The following is a 14037-nucleotide window of genomic DNA, read 5'->3' as shown; positions in this document are numbered from 1 at the left end:
TGTGTATAGGCTCTCCATCTTAGTTTTGCTGGGGGACTTGCAAGTTATGTGGCTAGTCAGGCTAAAAAACAAGTAGGTGAGCTGAGCTCAGTGGAATATAACCTGTGTGGATGAGCTGCCACGCAGAACGTTGCTTTTCTGTGTCATGTGGCAGGCATTTGTGTACCTGTTTAATGGTTAACCAAAGAATGTTATTTTGAGAAAGCATTAAGGTAAATTCTTAAAATTATTATTATTAACAGAGTCTTAAATGTAATTCTGGCTAGCCTGGAACTTACTACGTAGACCGGCTGGTCTTGAACTCAGAAATCCCCCTACCTTTGTCTCCCGAATGCTGGGATTAAAGGTATACTCTATCACTCCCAAGCTAACTACTTTTAAATGTAATTTATTGGAAAGGTAATTTTTTTTCAAACTGAGTTTCACAACTGAAGTTATGAAAGATTACCCAAGTCTGCAAATTCTTTCTAATTGTTAAATGCTTGAACAAAGTTTAAAGGGTGTTCAATTAGTATCTTGATCTCTTTAAGGTACAAACTAACTCCAAAGAGTTCTTGTATCCATATTAGTGGTAATAATCATAATGACAGTTTCTCTCAGTCAGCATGAAATTATACTAGATCAAAACTTCTATTTTCAAGAACATTAATACTATATATTGTTATTTGGGTGTGAAAGTAAAGAAAACCGAATCTGAAAGTAATGTTGATATTTCTGATAATGAAAATGAATGAATAGTAATCACTTAAAGAAATATGTCCAAAATTACCTAGAGCAGTGGTTCTCAACTTTCCCAATACTGCAGCCATTTAATACAGCTCCTTGTATTGTGGTGACTCCCAACCATAAAATTATTTTTGTTGCTACTTTATAGCTGTAATTTTGCTACTGTTATGAATCATAATGTAAATCTCTGGTTTTGTTGTTTTGTTTTGTTTTGTTTTGTTTGTTTTTTGGGTTTTGTTGCTGTTGTTGTTTTGTTTTTTGTTTTTCGAGACAGGGTTTCTCTGTGTAGCCCTGGCTGTCCTGGAACTCACTTTGTAGACCAGGCTGGCCTCAAACTCAGAAATCTGCCTGCCTCTGCTTCCCAAGTGCTGGGATTAAAGGCTTGCGCCACCACCACCTGGCAAATATCTGGTTTTTGATGGCCTTACATGACCCCTGTGAAAGGGCCATTTGGCCCTCCAAAGGGGGTGCACCCCACAGGTTAAGCACTGCTGACCTCTAGGTCTGTGACTGAGAATATTCAGTTTCTCAGTTTGAATGAATATGAGCTATGAGCGGGATGCAACCAATAAAAGAACTCAATGAAAATGACGAAAACTCCAATCTGCTTCAGATCTGTGGGGATGGGAACTGTCTTGGCTTTCCAAAAACTTTATACACTGGGCTGGAGCATATCAGAAATGTATTTACTATGATTTTGAAGGCTGAAAATCGAAGATCAAGTAGTTGGGCCATTCTGTCCCTGGTGAGGGCTCTCTTTCTGGTTTGCAGAGGAGTACCTTGGTATAAGTTCACTGCAAAGAGCAGGAGTTCTGGTCCCTTCATCTTTTGCCAGGGACATCAGTCACACTTGTGAGGAGCTTGTACTTGTCTCATAGTTGTCACCATAATTATCTACTTCCAAATGCCAACTAAGGACTTACACTTCAATTTTCAATTTGAGAAATGCAAATGTTGAGTCTGCATTAAACTAATAGTCTACAAAAGGATGCTGGGGTTTTGGGCATCTAGATGCCTGATTCTAAAATACATGTTAACCTGTCAAGTTAATGAACCTAGGTCTGAGTCTAGCAATATGCACCTTTTAAAACCCTGTCTCTTTCCTCTGTGAATGAATTTAATTTTATTCTCTACATAGGTCAGTGTATGTATGTATATGTGTGTGTGTGTGTGTGTGTGTGTGTGTGTGTGTGTGTGTGCGTGCATATGTGCACGAGCACGAGTGCATGATGTGAACCAATGTTTGTGTCCATGCCGTATACATATGGAGGCTGGAGATCAACACTAGGTATTGCTCTTCACCTTATATTTTGAAACAGGGACTCTCATTGAACAGAGTTCAACAATTGATTGAACTAGCTGTCCAGGAAGCCCTGGAATCCTTTGGCCTCCACCTCTCAGCACTGGGGTTACAAATGTGCATCCTGAGGTCTCGTCCTTCTTACATATGTGCTGAGGATCCCAGCTCAGGTTCTCATGTTTATACAGCAAACCCTTTATCCCCAGGCAGCTCCCCAGACCCAGCAGTTCAGTTGGAAAGTTGGAAAGTTGTTGGCTGCAAAGCCTGACACTGTATGTGTGTGTCTGTGTGTGTGTGTGTGTGTGTGTGTGTGTCTCTCTCTCTGTGTGTGTGTGTGTTAGTGGGAGTTTTTCTATCTTGTATGGGATTAAGTTTTTGAGGGCATTTTTATAGTCATTGTTTTTAAAGAGGTAATCTATTTTATTCATGCTACATACTAGTGCCATTTTCAGATGTGATTTATTTCTGTTGACATTTTCAAGATGTTCTTGGATTTACGGTGAACTTAAACATTTTTAATTTAAGATATAGTCCCGCACGAGGAATTATTTGCTCAATTGCTCTGGACATTTTTATTGCTCTTGAGATCTACTGCCATATTCCTTTCTGGAAAGTTCATAAGTGCAGTGTTTATCATCTTCAGTTTCATACACTAGGGTCATATGCACTATTCTGAAATGCCCTGCTTTAAAACTTTTTAATAGCTATGTGCTGTGTTAGCCTGTGGATGTTCTACAGTTTACTTAACAAATATCACATTGACTTAGAAATTAGTCCTCTACAAACTGTTGCAAAGCATGGGAATATGCACCACCACCTTGTTTTGCTTGTTCTATAGGATAGAAGTTAGACTAGGGACAAAGAAAGGTAAATGGTCTCTGATCCACGGTGTCTGTGGACTTGGGTAATTGTGAGAGCCAACTGCTGAGATGAATCAAACGTTGGGGAATGGCATCATTGATAGATCTTTTCCCTTACAAACCCAGTGACCCACCATAACTAAATGATAAAGCCCTATGTCTAATGACTGGTTCCATATACTGGTTGAAGGATATCATGAAATCAAGATAGAACTGGTCTAGAAGCTTCCCCTCTTCCAAATAGCTTTCCTAGTTTCAGAAGTTCAATGCAGGCTTTTGAGAGAGAAAAGTCTTCAATATTCTTATTCATCTGTGAGGCCTGGGAACTGCAACACCGACCTTCTAGGCAAGATGTGCCCACTGGTGCGATAATAATATGAATAATACGGAGCTAATCGACCATTTCATGATTGTACGTGAGACCCAATCCATGTGTAGAATTCATGCCTAATATTATAAACCAGGCCAAAACTCTATGTCTATGGATGCTCTCGGCCCTACGGAGAAACATACTATGTTTTGCTAAGTGGACATGGTGTCAAACTGCTTTCTAAATATTCATGTTTATATCCATAATTAAGTATGTTTCTTAGCCTTGGTCAGAGAAGCTTCTGTTTGCAGTGGCCAGTGGTTAACGCAAAAAGTCATAACTAATCGAGTGTGGAGAATAATGGCTACAGAGTGCTCAGCTATAAGTAGGGTCTTTATCACATCCTCCAAGGCTCGGGGGACATTTTGGAAACAGTGCGGGGGAAGATCTAAGAACTAGAGGATGAGAGGAGTCATGTGAAATGCTATTTTCTGGATGGAGATCATACAACCATGACCTCGCAGCACAGGTGGCTGTATATTCAAGACCTGCATAAAACTAAGCCCATCAATACCCTGTCAAAGAATGGAAATGGGTTTATGAGCTGTACTGTACAGAGCTTGGTGCTGTAGGAAGTTAATGGTGTCTGGGGAAGGGGAGCCACATTCCTCAGTAGTGTAGTTACTGGTAATTGCCCTTGCTCCATTAAACAACCCCCACCCATGGTTATGTATGTTACTCTAATTAAATGCATGTCACACACAAGCATACCTGTATTCATGTTCATCAATGCACAAGTGCATACTCACAAGCACACAGGCTCAATACCAGTGACTTTCCAGAGAACCTCTAGGTTTTCAGTGATGGATTGGAACTGCCAAAGTATCCAGGAGTTTTGGGTAGACTGCTACGGAGTTTCTCTCCAGTGTGCACACAGCCACTGTTTCTCCACCCAGCCCTCAGTGGGAACCCCAATTTTACACACACACACACACACACACACACACACACACACACACACACACACACACACTCATTGATTCTGTTCTTCTAAAAACTCCTGTTCAATATAATATCCTCATGAAATTTAAAACCTTTTAAAATTACAGATGAGATTGACAACTTTATCTAGGGACACACAGGACTTCACTTACGCAGCCTGGATATAGTTTCAGCACGTGTTTCTCAGGAACCCAGGATGACTGAGACAAATCTTTAGCCATCTGATAAATGTAGGAGCGTAAAGAAGAACACAGTCAAGAATGGAACAGTTGAATTTATTGTTAACTCAGGAGATGGGGAAGCAAACAAAGGCAGTAGATGTACAGATCCCCGCAATTCTCTCACCGCCGGGGGAAAATTTACTGAAGGGAGGCTGTGATCAAATCACCCAGACTTCTGAGAGCAGGAGAGGTATGGCTTCCTTTTGTTTCTCTGGGAGCAGAGATAAATAACTCTATTTGAGGGACTCGGGGCAGATTCTGCTGGCATTGGCAGGAAAGTACGTTTGCCTCTGTAAATGTCTTTCCTGGTGATAGCAAACCTCTCCTGGTCTATAGGGGCTTTAATGATGGTGAATATATCTTTTGAAACTTCATATATAGAAAAGCAAACTTAATACTTATTGAAATAAGGGTTTTGCAGTACATGTAAGCACGGGCAATACAAACACAGGAAGAATATTGAGAGGCCTGAAGGCTGTAGTTTTAGAAGCATGAGTAGCAGGCTCTGAAGTGCCCCGGCCAACTCACACATTATTGTTCCCTGTCTTTATTTATCTAATTCTTAAGAAGTTTGAGGTGATGGGGGGAAATGCACCGGTAAACAGGATCGGCATGATAACATTGCAGATAAGGCAACGTGGACAGGAGAAATTCCACAGGATCCCATCCGTAGATGAAGAGGTGGTCAATGGGCTGCTGAGAGGGAGAATCAATTTTCATCAGGGACAGCTCCCACATATGTTGTCCAATCCCAAGCTGTCAGCCCTGGACACCTGTGCATATGAACAAAGCTAAATTAACTCAGTAGGTTGTATATACATGGATATATATGTATGTATATATACTCATATTTACATATGAGTGTATATATACTCATATTTATATATGTATATGTGTGTATATGTACATATGTATGTATGTGTGTATGTATATGTGTGTGTGTGCCTGTGTCTGTGTGTATGAATGAGTATGTGTGTATATATGCATACATTCTAGAAAGATATGATGTGAATAAGGGAGACAGTGGGAATGATACAGATCAGTACTCATGAAGTTCTCAAAAAATTAATTAAAAAAATCGAAGCTTAAGTTTGTCCAACAAATGGATCTTTTTCAAAAAAGTTTTTTTTTTAAATTAAGAATTTGAATTGAAAATTACATTTCTAAGCTCCCTTGAGCATTCCTTGGTCTTTTGGCTCTGTCTTCTTTCTTATTCTAGATGGTGATCGTTTCGGTTAGCCTCAGTTCCTGCTGGAGATGTGATCTATCTTCTTTATGCCCATCATCCTCACTGATCTCTGTTGTGCTGAGTAGCATGAGTAGCAACTTTTGGTTTTTGACATATTGGCTTTGGAATTGAGGATACAGAGTTTTGGAACTGTGGTCACAATACTCTGAGCCTGGAGCCTAATCATTTTTTTAAAGGGTCTCATTCAGTTGTTCTTCTATCTTCTATTTATCCTGTATATTTCCAAACAGTGTCAACATTTCCTAAGTTAGGAAGAGCTATCATGCTCATCTCCAGCATCTTTAGCTTCTACACTATGATTCCTCCGGTGTCTGAATAGTCAAAAGCACAAATCTGATCACATGTGTTGTTCTCCACTAAGTTTGTCAGTGACCTCCACCACTCATCAGAGAGATTCTTAACAGGAAAACTTGGAGTTGTCTTTGATCTGCCTCCTCTCCATAAGATTCCACCTCATGCTCTGCCATTCCACTTTCTCTCTTTACGTTCAACACGGGGCTTCTGGTTTCTCAGTATTCTCCTGTAGCCTGAGGGTTATGGTGAATTAGTATGCATTCATGGATATGATTTAGTCATTTCTTCCTGGTGAGACAAAATACCTGACAACTTAGGGGAGGAAAGGCTTATGTTAGCTCATAGTTTCATGGAGATTTCAGTCCACCACAGCTGGAAAGTCATGGTGCAACCCATGGGAGCCTGTTGAGGTACTGGTCTTTGTTTCTTTGTTTGTTTTTGTTTTGTTTTCTAGGGTTTCTCTGTATAGCCCTGGCTGTCCTGAAACTGACTTTGTAGACTAGGCTGGCCACAAACACAGTGTTCTGCCTGCCTCTCCCTCCTAAAGGTTGGGAATAAAGGTGTGCACCACACCAGGACATCTGGTGTGCCACCATATCTGGCTCAGGATACCCAGCAGGAGCCAGGAAACAGAGAAGGCAGCTGGACCAGTAGGGGGTAGAATCCTCACAGGCCTCTTGCATCTATTTAAGCCCCATCTTACAAATTTGGCACAGACTTTAAGTTAGGTCTGCAAGATGGGAACCAAGTTCTGGATAGAAATCCTCTGAGGAAAATTTCTGATTCCAATCATCACAACGTAGTTTCATCCATGGGAACTTTCCAGTCCTGCTAAAGCATAGTTTTCCATTCCTGTCTGTGCCTTTGTTCTCAGCTAGGCTGTGTGGGTTTTCTCTGAAGCCAAGGCTTGAGCTTTCCACCAACAGCCTCACTGTAATGTCCAGGACCCCTACTGCATAGCTGGGTGAACTTTACTTTTATTTGTTTAGTTAATTAATTTTGAGACAGGTCTTACTACCCACACTTGGCTGGTCTTGGACTTCAAGTCCTCCTTTCTCTGCCTCCTGAGTGCTGGGGTTACCACCTGGATGCATGTTTATTTAAATAAACATCCACCGAAGGAAAGAAAAGGGGGATGCACTCAAACCTTTAGGTCACTGTTTCCTGAAAAGAGGTTTGAGGACTGTCTGTTACAGAAACACTGTGCATTATGTACAATTTTAGTTTCCTAGACTAGACCCTACACACTTCTAAACAGAAGGGACCCTGTACTCTGCATTTTAAATGTATTTTAAAATGTTTAAAGACTGAGAGCTATTATTCTGGAGCTTTTAAAAACATGGGGTTTGTTGTTGTCCAAAGTGAAACTATTTGATTTAGGGGATTTTCTTCTGCTGCTCACCTGTAGTCTGTGTACACCTTGACAACGGCCATCACTTGCCCTGGCTGCTCTTGAGCCCTCCGTTTCTGCCTTATTTTCTAATTTTCTGTTTCCTTCTAACTCATGATGGCAATGGACAACACCTCATCACATGATCATACAACAACCCACAGGTACCTGTGATCTCAAACTTATCAGCCATGGGAACCATAGAGTTGCTTATTATCTGCACAGGCTCCAACTCAGGGCATGAGGAAGGTCTCTGTAGGACATGGGGCAGACTTGGGTGTGTTGTACTTGCTGAGGACTCCCTTGGGGATTCCATGGCTCTTTTGGTTCTTTTCGGAGTTCTGAAGGCCTGCAGCTGCTTGGCAGTGGGTGTCCAGTAGATGTCAGTCAGTGGTAGAGAATGCACTCTGCTCCAAGGATGGTTGGTAGGGGTCAGATGAGCCTCCTGCCTCCCCAGCCAAGACGACTGACAGTTTTTATGCCATTTGAAGAAAGCGTAACTTGATTACTTTAAATAATGGCATTTCAGAGAAAGTAATGTTTTTTCTAAGTCAAAATCAGTCTATATCCAACTCCCTTTTTGCCTTAAAGGTTGATAGGAAAGTCCAAGGGGCTGCTCCCTTCCAAGAGTCCAAATAGCACATAGTCCCAAAGCCTCCTGGTGCTCTTGTCTGTAGTGCTGGGGTAGGGAGGTCTACCTCCTCCGCTCCTGATTTAGGCTTAGAGCATGTTAGCCAATCAGATTTTTTTTCTCTACTAAACATAGACAGCCGGGAGGAAGTCTTTCTGACTTCCAGCTCTAGTCCAGGATGGAACAGGCCATTGGTCCTTCTCAACTGTAGCAGTGTCAGCAATGTGTTTCCCCTCGCTGAGAAACATTGGGGGCAAGGGGTGGGAGAACATCATTACTACCTAACCACAGTTGAAAGCAGGCTCCCATCCTCTGCATCTGATATGATACAACCCAGGGGCCCCAAGGGACCTATTTTGTGATCCCCTTATGGGAAGAAGCCCTCAGACTTTTGGAAACTAGACAAGGTAGGAAAACAGATGCCTCCACTTTAAACTGTATCTTTAAAAGAACTCCAAAGAATGTCCCCTTTTTTAAAAAAGTCAAATAGTTTCTTTGTTGCAAAATTCCTCAATGTAATATTTCTCTAAGCCTTCATGAAAGTATATTGGGAATGGGAAAGTAGATTGAAGAATGATAAAATGCTTTTCTCCCAGAAATCTCACAAGCTCTAATGAGATGTAACTGACAAATGAAAACTGTATATAATCGAGATATTCCATGTTACGCTTCAATCTACACGTAAGTGTATAATGATTAACAGAGTCAAATCATCACACCAACCACCACATGTTTGTATCTGGCTGTGTGAGTATTTAGAAAGAACACTTCCGATCTACTTTTCTAGCAGATTTTAAATAAGAGATACAATATCACTAACTGCTGCCATCCTGCTGTATACTAGCAAATTTATGGTTGTAAGGTTTTATTTTTTGGCCAACATCTACTGACTCCCTGGTCTTGGGTAACCACTGCTCAATTGTAATTTTATGAATTAGATTGTTATATATTCCACATGTAAGTGAGATTGAGAAGCATTCATCTTTTCTTGTTACCTTTCCCCTTGGTAGTTCATTATATATATCTAATGCCAGAGGAAAAACCAAACAAGGATAGATTTGTGAGGAACCCTTGCTAGATTTCATATATAATGTTTGCCTTAGGCTTTTTAGTCCTACTATGAATAAGCCCTTGTTACGGAAGAACTCCCTATATGTTCCCTGATCCTTATAACACCACAAATTAATGTTATCCTTGTAGTAGTCACTTTTGTCACTGTGACAGAATTGCTGACAGGGACAACTTAAGGGAAGAGAGATTTGTTCTGGCTCATGGTTCCTCTTGGTGGAGAAGGCACAGTGGGCAAAGCTGTTCAGTCCTAAGCAGCAGAAACCCGTGGTCTATGCATCCCACATTATAGCTGACCACAAGCAGAAACAGGACCAGAAGCAGGACTGTCATAGCCTGGAAGACTCACCCTCAGTGGCCTGCTTCCTCTAGTCATGCTCTGTGCCCCAAATGTCCCACAATCTCGCACTATTGCACTGCATGCTGGGAAGGAGGTTCTGGAGAAATTTCACACTTTTTTTTCTGTAGTGAAAATTTTTGTTTTGTTTTGTTTTTTAAATTCAGTTATGTCATGTGAATATGTTTTGGCTTTAATCCCAGGTGTGGGATATAGGGCTGTTTCAGTTAGTCCGTAGCTGCTAACTATGATTGTCTCGTGTTCTAGGAAAGCTGTGATCTTTGCTAGCTGCAGATGGTTTAATTCTGGGGACTCCGGAGAGGGTATAAATGCCAGAGCCCCAACAGGGGTAGAGGTGTGCCTAGAAGGCAGCTACCTCTCCCCACTGCTGCTCCTGGATGCTGATGTTGCTGTTGGTCAAGTGTTTGTGAGTAGGTGGCGAGAAGAAGTTGGGGATATTCTGACATCGAAGATTGGACTGGTCCCAAGGAACCCAATGCTTCTAACCAGCAGAAAATAGTCTATTTTGTTGACTGAAAGAAGTCTATGACCCTCCTCTTTTCCCGTAATAATCTTTCTCTACTATGCAGTGTTGGGGGACTGGAAGGGATTAGGATGAAATTTGGGTTAGAAGGGAGGTAAAGTTATAAGAACCTAATAAAATAATGAAAGAAATATGCCAACATATTTTTTGAGATATGGTTTCTCTGTAGTCCTGGCTGTTCTGGGAGTCTCTCTCTCTGTAGACTAGGCTGGCCTAGTTCTCCTACCTCTGCCTCCCAAATGCTGGAATTGAAGGTGTGCAACACCACACATGGCCTACCTTGCTTTTATGTGTCTCATTCTCTAATTTGTCTTAGCGTTCTGATCTGCACAGTCTGAAATTCATGTTCCCCTTGGCAGGTGTAATGCAGGCATTCTGGAACATACACGTTTTGTAACACCAGTGGATCTAAGGACTCTGTCAAACCAATGACATAGATGTTTCTAATTTAGTTACCAAATAATTTCCTCCTCCACTGAGGTTTGAAAGACTTTTTCTTCCAAAATTGTCCAATTTCCTGTAGATTGTAATGTGACTATTTTAATCACAGAACACTGCAATTGCTCCATAAAGGTCATCAAATCACAATTCTGAGGCAGGCATTGAAAAAGCATCATTGAGTTTGATTTATCTTCCATCCACTGTTTTCCTAGGGTTTTGTATTCAATCTTCTGGATTTTTTTTTTAAATGATGACTGTTCTGTAGATTAGACAATTAAAAAAAGTTGGTTGATATGCTTCTTATAATGCCCTTTAAAGTGTTCACTACTGTGAAAGTTCAGTTTTTCAGAGGTTTGGATGGGAACTTGGAAATAGTTATATTAGAAGGGAAAATGGAAAGAAACAGCCATGCAAAGCCTTAGAGGGGCAGCTACATGAATTGGAACAGGAAGAGGATGGAGCCACTCTGTGGAGAAGGTTTTGAGGGGCATGTTGACCTGGGGTAGATCTGGAGACTCTTCCTGCCAGGGGATCCATCCTTGCTGAGGAGCATCCCTCACAGCTCATCACAGATGACTAGATTGAGAAGGATCTCCAGCTACTCTAGTTTGCATCCTCAGGCAAGGCTCAGAAGGAAATATCTGTCTTCCGTGGGGAACCTGAACAATGATCAGCAGCAATTCCTTAAACATCTACACAAGGAAGTACAGAGAAGATCAAGTGACAATTGGGAACCATAGAGAAAGATTAAAGACCAGCAAATAGATATAAGTCATGGCAGATCATAAGTCAGCACATGTATAAGATGCTAGAAGACTGACTGGTAGGAAGATGGTAAAAGGGAGAGAGATAGGAGAGAAACAAGTTGAGAGAGAGTAGCAATGGATGTTGAAGTCTTCCATGAGTAAGGAGGACTTATGTACACATCTTTATGGAAGCCTTGGGTGTTGTAGGAAGTGGATTGTGTCTCTATTCCTGCAAGCCAATTCTAATGCTACTGATCCCTACTTATTCGTTTCCATTTGTATCCTGACAGTAAATTCTACATTCTCTGAAGAAAGTAGCATGTCTACCAGTCATTTAAAACAGTACTTTCCAGTCAACATCCTTTTCTTGGTTAGCTCAGGAAGTACAAAGAACATGTCAGAAAGTTATTTCTGAAGCTACTTACTTTATGTATAAAGGACATAGAGTTTTTTGCATTTCTGCTTTGTTTGAGAGGAATGTGAGTATATATTCCCTGGGCAAAAAGCTGAGTAAAAAGGAGAGACAATCAAGGATATGCTATGATTCTCTCTTATCCAATCAAGAGCAATCCCTTCTGTAGAGAATTATTCATGTTGATAATCACATGATTATCTTTAGCAGAGTCTGTCTACCCTACACAGGAAGTTAAAGCCACCAGGAAGAACTGTATCTTTCCCAAGGATATACTCATGCATACAATGGGAAGTGCATGGTGGAACAAAGTCACTTGCCTTACAGGGAGACAGTGAGGAAGCAGAGAGAGAAACAGGAAGGGGACAGTGTCCCAGCGGGTCCTTCAAGAGCACAGCCCCGATTGCTACTCCTCCAACTAGACTCTACCTCCCAATGGTGCTGCATGCTGTCAACCAAAGCTTTATCAAATAGCCTTTGGGAGATGTATTTAGATTCAACAAGGTTTATAGAAAATAATCTCTGGTCATTAGCACAGTAAACACAGTAAACGTATAACAGCAGACACAGGTGTCTGTATCTTACTTTTATTCTTTTCTTATTAGTATTCCATAAAACGTGTTTTTAAATTTATTTAATTTTTGTTTTTATTATTTTAATTTTTAATTAATCCATTTTATATTTTTATTGATTTTATTTTTAACCATCAAATGGGTTTTGATTGTAGTCATGCTCTCTCCTCAGTTCCTCCCCAATTCACCCCCTTTTACCTATTCACTTAAATTTGTGTCATTTAAAAAAAATCAAAACCAATTTGTGTTGCCTAAATATTCCTGGAGGTGTGGTCTTCTTCTGGAGAGTGGTCAACTTGCCAGGGGTAACACTCTTGGAGAAAACTAACTAACTAACTAACTAACTAACTAACTAATTAACTAACTAACTAACTAATTACCCACCCCCAGCAGCTTTGAAATGCCAGTAATTCTATGTCTTGGGGTAGGATTGTATGCCCAGCTCTTCTATTTGCTGGGATTTGGTCTCATTTGGGCTTTTACAGGTTTTGTACACACTGTTTGTGATTGCTATTCAAATCTGTGATCTAGGCGAGCCCAGGCCTCAGCATGACTGTGGTGTTGCTCAGCATGCACACAGATCTCTGGAGCCTGGTCAGGTCACCACCAGGTACTACAGTGGGAGGCTGGTGATTAATGCCAACCTTGAAGCCAGTGGAGCACCAGTCCACGAACTGGGTAGTACGCTTGATCGTGATGGTGACAATGGCAGCATTGACATCTTTGGGAACTACATCACTATGATACAGCAGGCAGCAAGCCAAGTATTTACCATGACAAGGACCACATTTCAACATTTGGTTGGCTGGCTCAAAGCAGGCATTGGTGATCTCTGCTACGTAAGTTGCTCATGGTAGACTTTCTCAGCAGAGGTGACAGGGGCATAAGTGGCCAGAGGAAAGTGGATTCTAGGGTAGGGCACCAGGTTGGTCTGGAATTCTGTCAGATCAACATGCAGGGTCCCATCAAATCTGAGGGAAGCAGTGATTGAAGACACAATCTGCCTAATAAGGCGGTTAAGGTTAGTGTAGGTTGGGCCCTCAATGTTGAGGCTTCTATGACTACCATGGTAGACATGAGGTCTCAGTGTCTACCCTGAAGGCACAGTACTCCAGAGTGGTGTGAGTGGTGAGAATGGAATTGTAGGGCTCAACCACAGCAGTGGAAACCTGGGGTGGGGTGGGGTAAATGGAGAACTCCAGCTTGGACTTCTTTTCGTAATTAACAGAGAGACACTCCATCAGCAGGGAGGTGAACCCAGAGCCAGTACCGTCCCACCCCACCCCCGACCAAAGCTGTAGAAAACTAAGAAGCCCTGGAGACCCGTGCACTGGTCAGCCAGTTTTTAAATTCTGTAAGAAAAGGTCAATGATCTTGCCAATGGTGTAGTGGCCACGGACATGGTTATTGGCAGCATCTTCCAGGTCTTTGAACATGGCCTGGGGCACATGCTTGCCAGCTCCTGTCTCTCTGAAGAAGGTGTTTGAAGGAGTCATCTCCTCCCCAAGTGGTTTTGTCACTTGGCATCTGGCCATCAGGCTAGATGCCATGTTCCAGGCAGTAGAGCACCCAGCAGGCATTGCCAATCCAGACATCAGTCTGGCCAACTCGGATGGAGATGCACTCACACATATTTAGTCCTTGAAGTGGTCTGTGAAAACTGAGGAAGTGAAGAGAGGGTGTTGAAGATCTAACAGACTAGCAAGGAGTCCAGGGAGAAGCTGTGTCGAGCCATAGGATCTTGGTCAAAACTGGGTTTCAGGTTTTGATTCATCCTGTGGAGTGGGACTTAGATCTAATGAAAAAGTGCTTGGTTACCTTCTTGAATTTGTACCACTATTGCACTAGTGGGCAACTCTTTCAGGCTAGTCATTGAGGCTTGAAGGGTTCATAGCTGGGTTTGATTGATGAGTACTTTGCTCTTCTAATAGCTT

The 14037-nt window shown here is 41.7% G+C and overlaps 1 pseudogene; it reads right to left on the bottom strand.

Moving 5' to 3' along the window:
• Gm9212 (predicted gene 9212) lies at positions 12618 to 13830 on the bottom strand (annotated as a pseudogene).

This window comes from Mus musculus, chromosome 14 (genome assembly GCF_000001635.26).
Source record: "Mus musculus strain C57BL/6J chromosome 14, GRCm38.p6 C57BL/6J".
Lineage (NCBI taxonomy): Eukaryota > Metazoa > Chordata > Mammalia > Rodentia > Muridae > Mus > Mus musculus.
The sequence above is the reverse complement of the archived record's forward strand: the minus strand, read 5'-3'. Positions and strand labels throughout refer to the sequence as shown.